The sequence below is a fragment of the Saccostrea echinata genome, unplaced genomic scaffold (genome assembly GCF_033153115.1).
Source record: "Saccostrea echinata isolate AGI-Se365-2 ecotype Australia unplaced genomic scaffold, CSIRO_AGI_Sech_v1 ptg000013l, whole genome shotgun sequence".
Taxonomy (NCBI): Eukaryota; Metazoa; Mollusca; class Bivalvia; order Ostreida; family Ostreidae; genus Saccostrea; species Saccostrea echinata.
This window is the reverse complement of record NW_026889762.1, coordinates 175,673-181,742: the sequence shown is the minus strand read 5'-3', so window position 1 is coordinate 181,742 and position 6,070 is coordinate 175,673.

The following is a 6,070-nucleotide window of genomic DNA, read 5'->3' as shown; positions in this document are numbered from 1 at the left end:
TCTGATCAGAATTCTAACAAACTTGCACAACATGAAGTCAAAATAAAATTAAAAAGTTATATACATAAATTGAATTATTTTGGCTCTTATTATGGGTCCACCGGGGTGTAGAACATTGGTGTTACATATATTCAATATCTGATTTCGTGACTGCGCCGGGTACCCCTACCATTGACACATTTATATACCATTGAAAAGAAGAAATATAATATTTGTAAAATATTTCTTGCTTTTATGAATTCTTAATGTTTGTCAAACGTATATGCAAATTTTCACCAAAAGACGTTCATTAGAAAGAAAAATGTACAAAATGTCTCAATAATTTCCGAACAGCCCTCGTACATATGCATTAAATTTGAATTTTTTAATCAAGAAATAAGATATATTACTTTTAAAATAATAGTGATAGGTTTTAATCTATTTGTTGCATGCCCAGGAATTTTTATCGTAGTAGTTTCAAGAGCTGAGGAGTGGGTATTTTTGTCCTGCTTTTGAGTATGACAAACAACAAATACATGTATGATAGTTTTTTTCAAGGTAGGCTGGGGAGGGGTACTTAGAAAAAAAATGTACATGGCATTGTATTTATTTGGAAAATAATCTATTCAACTTGATCGAGTGAGAAAAAATTAAACTAGAAGGCCTTATACCTCATTTAAAACTGTTAATTGACCCTGGCCTCAAACATACATGAAACAGCAACATTAAAAGTAGGTAACTCATACTTTGTTGTTTCCAAGCCCATTTCTCATATTATAACATTCAGTTTTGGTACAATGTAAGTTGACTTTATTCAAATGAAAGAATCAGTCTTGTTTTTCACTTTTCTTTTTCCCTACCTTCGGTTAAAAAAACATTTTAAATTGTTTATTACAATAATCTATCTTTGACAATGGGCTAATTCTTGCATAATCAATGAAGTCAAATGATGTTTTTTCGTGTTATCTCCTATCCCCTAACCGCATGAGGCATGTTACCTTGCCGGGTGGCTGTGTGCGTTCAAGCGAGAAGTGATTTCCTGCCCTAACTTCACAGCTTTGCATGTATCAAACAAAGGCACTGTATAAATACATCTGGAAAATGCGCTGATGATAACAGGAAAACCAAAACTTTAACAAAAACAGGGTCGATCAGTTGGACCTACATCGATGGCGTTTGTTGCAACCACTATTGAAATAACGACCACTATTGAAATAATTATTTCAATAGTGGTTGAGGGTGCATTTCAAAACCAAACACAGCTTGTAACCACTATTGAAATAACGGCCACTATTGAAATAATTATTTCAATAGTGATTGAGAGTGCATTTCAAAACCCAACATAGGTTGCAACCACTATTGAAATAATGTTCACTATTGAAATAATTATTTCAATAGTGGTTGAAAGTGCATTTCAGAAGCAAACACGGGTTGCAACCACTAATGAAATAATGTTCACTATTGAAACAATGATTTAGGTAAAGGTTTTTGAATGCATTTCAAACCCTAAACCAGGTTGCAACCACTAATGAAATAATGTTCACTATTGAAATAAAGATTTAAATAGTGATTGAAATAATGGATTTCAATAGTGATTGGAATCATTATTTCAATAGTTGCTGACAATGATTTCAATATAAAAACCAAATTGCAAGCCTCATTGAAATAACCCCAAAATTGGAAAAAATATAAGGAGAAATTCTTCATTATGTTTTCCAACATAATAAAATTAATTTATTGAGTTTAAATATGATATGTAATTTTATGTTTTAATTTCTGTCCAGAAATACTATTAATACACGGATATCTGTGATTTAACTGATCTAGTAATTTTAAGTAATTTTGTTATATAATTATCATCTTTGTTATCAATTGGGGAAAGTAAAAGATTATAAATACGGCTAGTTGTAGAAATTAGAATATCTACATTAAAAAGAAGAAAGAAGACATCTATTGATATCTAATATGTGTACAAACTTTCTGATGAAAAAAAAAGATTAATTTTAATCAAAAGAATATAGAATAGAAGTAAATTTTCGCTTATATTCTTGGGCTTGCCCACACTACTAATATGGATAGTAAATCAAACGTTTCTTGTCAATACATTAAAATCAACTATTTGGGAAAACTAAGTATTAGTGTTATAACATCAGAGGTCGTTATTTCAATAGTGGTTACACGTATAAAAACCGCTATTGAAATAATTATTTCAGTAGTGACCGTTATTTCAATAGTGATGACAACTTGGTTTAGGCTTTGAAATGCTCTCTTAAAGACTATTGAAATTTTCGTTTCAATAGTGAACGTTATTTCAATAGTGGTTACAAGCTGTGTTTGGTTTTGAAATGCACTCTCAACCACTATTGAAATAATTATTTCAATAGTGAACATTATTTCAATAGTGGTTACAAGCTGTGTTTGGATTTGAAATGCATTCTCAACCACTATTGAAATAATTATTTCAATAGTGGTCGTTATTTCAATAGTGGTTACAAGCTGTGTTTGGTTTTGAAATGCATTCTCAACCACTATTGAAATAATTATTTCAATAGTGGTCGTTATTTCAATAGTGGTTGCAACAGGCGTTTTTACCGGTCATATAGGTAATGATATGACCATGACCGGCTGTTTTCCCCATCTCTGGACCGTAATAAAACTTTATGTGAGAATAGGTGGAATACTTGTGTAAACAAATACTTAGCTTTATAAACACATAATTACTGTATAAGCAGTGTTTAATTAGCTCCTGTTGGGATGGAGGACAGGTAAATAAGTTGTTATTGGAATCTGATTTTTACACTAATGTTTAACGAATTCAGATTTTTAAAAAGTGGAAATAGGTGAAAGACCCAATTTATCCTAACAATGGGAATTGATCGGCAACTTAGTACTGAATTTAATTTGAGTGCTCATCGATTATGTTAATCTAAGAACTTACTGATCAGACTTTTGCTTACATAAACATCTATGTTTGGGGTGAATACACTCGGAGCAAACAGGAAATAGGGTCGTGACCACTCAGCACGAACAGTTGGTGGTGACAAAATCACTCGGGATCCTTGTTACAAAATGGGGGAACCAGCTTAAGTATAGCGAGTTGTATGCCCTTAGTTAAGTTACATCCGTTTGGAGTACCAAAGAAAAAGGCAAAATGACATTGCCGTAGAAGGTCATCAAAGCAATTGTAATAGGCGCTTCCGCCTAAAAACTCCCCAAAAATATATGGTCCCGCGGCGTTTATAGGTCAAAAATGCAGTTGTTTACAACTTATAGCGATCGGCAGTAAATGACACTCTGCAAAAAATATCAACCCCCACTCCTACAACCTCCCCTGATATTTCTATATTTTCTGTAATATTCTTACATTCCATCATTTATATTTCAAACATTAATATTTTTACTTTAAAATGAAAAAAATTATATACCTGAATTCAGCCAATCAGGTAACGCACACTATTCAGTACTCTTTACTACTTTCCATAACAAACAAAACCATGTGTACATCCGGGGATTTGGTACTCTCATTCCTATACGAGGCATCCGGCAGATTTAACTATCTGCGCACGCATTACGCACAGCACTACTTTGTTTACTATGCACTAACAGCTTTATGTAAACGTTTTATAATATGTTAAGTACTACTTGTACTAACGAACATTATTTTGATGCATTTACCTTGAGAAGCAAATGTTTATTCAGTTACATGGTGAATAAGCATACATTTTTACATGCGTATATATATAAGAATTTCATTCGAAAGTACACTTCCATTAAGGGTGAAGTTTATTTGTTCATTTGTGTTTCTAAGAGCAATAAAAAATTTCAAGTCTAATCGAAATAAGAAAGCGCAACTTTTCCTGTTCTATTTATAGCATTGTGGACTTTCAGTATATTATCGCTCATAAGAAATTTCAAATCTTACCGATTTCAGTTAAGATGCATTTTGAATTTTTTTGTTATGATGATTTAAGAAAAAGTGCTTGACACATCAGGTAGCGATAGCATAATATGAAATCACACTGCCTCTATTTACACTGACCTACGATGGCGCTATCTCTTCTTATCGGCTGCAGCAGCGGTCGATCTATTTGTGGTTGTGTTAGATGTGCACATGGGGGAATGAGGCCTTATTTTTTCATTTCTTCGATGAAATAATTCTGATAACAAACATAAAAGATATGAATTAAAGTTTTAAAAGTTCGCTTAATACAAAGTCTTAATGGTCGCCATTAGGTTTCAATCTGTATTTCATTTCTCATCAAATGTTCATTAATTTAAGATTTTATGAAAATCTGTTGCATGAACTGCTCCCCAAGATGGGCGTGCATAAGATATAAAATTAAAACGTATTAAACATCCGGATATGAATTTCAGTGCCTAGGATAGCTAATAAATAATTGTATCTTTTATAGCCCGCAATCCTGTTTTTATTTTCTTTACTTTATTAATTACTAGAAGTATTTTGTTTGATCACACAGAAGATAAACATATTTAAAAAGGCACAGGATAAGAGAGGCAATGGTCAGTATGCTTATGGAAAGCCGCATTATGAGTAAATACATAAATGTACTTTTTCGAATTTGTTTTTTTTTTTCTTTTCTTTTAATTCTTTTCTGTGATAATTCTTTAAAATGTAAAAATAATATTAATACTTCTGCTGCCGATTTGATGCTTTGCATCAATTTAACTTTTTAGATAGAGTCTCGATTGATTTTGCACACTGCTCATAATTCAATTGGCGTTTAGCGAAATATATTCATTCAGTAAATTATGCCCAAGGTCGTTTAAAATATTTTCGTAGACGGCGTCGTGGAATTTTGATCATAAAACCGGTTCTAAATTCAACGACATTAAAAAAAAAATCACACACAGATTAATGAATTGATATTGATACCTACGTCCTAATCAATTAAAAATTTACACTTTATCCATTTTTTTATTCTTTAGATTAACAAGTTAATACCTTTTACATTAAATGGACTGTTACAACGCGAAATGTAATAACAACGCAAAATGTAATAAACCGAGATTATTGCATTTTGCGTTATTACATTTTGCGTCGATATCTACGCAATATGCCATCACGCAAAATGTAGTAAAGCATTTTTTGGATTATTATATCTTGAGTTGTTACATTTTGCGTCGAGATTAAGCAAAATGCAACAACGTAAAATGTAATGACACACTTTTTGGTCAGGTTGAGAATAATTTTCAATTGAGTAGTGGATGAAGAAAATAAGGGAAAGAAAATAAAACAAAAAGAAAAATAAATATATGCTGATTCTTACATTAGATCTAATTTCATCATATATTGATTTCACTAGCCATTTAAAATCAGTTGATATTCAAATCATAGGTGTTGGAAATTTGAAACGTGCGTGCATAAGTGTGTGTGTGTGGGGGGGGGGGGTATCGTTGATCAGTGTATCAATTTGGCTTTTGCTTTTTGATAGGTACATGCAAGAAATTTAGAAAAGAAATCTATTTATTTTTACTGGCAGGTGTAAATATAGCGGGGAGTGGGTTTCTTGATAATTAAGATTTCATACTGTTTTACAAATCATGTGCATTGCAGACCTGCAAAAATAAAATATTTCCTCTCTCTCTCTCTCTCTCTCTCTCTCTCTCTCTCTCTCTCTCTCAAATAATAAAATGGATAGTTTCTGCATGCGCATAAAAATACAATGATCAACATACAAAGTAACCCCCACCCCCGCTTCTCCTCGCCACATACACACACACACACACACACTTCTAATTTGCAAACCAATCTACACGTGCACGTCGTACATGCGTATCAAGAGCTTTTAATGGACCCATGGTCAATCTTTGGTAAGAATGTCAGTGATGGATATATATTACAGATCAGGGAATCAGCATCAGGGGGGGGGGGGGGGGGCAGCCAGAGAAAAAAACAAACTTCAATTTACCTGGAAAAAAAATTGACAAGCAAAAAAAAAAAAAAAAAAAAATTGAAAATTGTCCGAACTCGAAAATCCTATTTCGGAAGGGGGGGGGGGGTCTAGGTTCCAACTTCTTTCAGTACCAAATTTTATTCATACACTACTACAATACCCTTATTTGACTATCT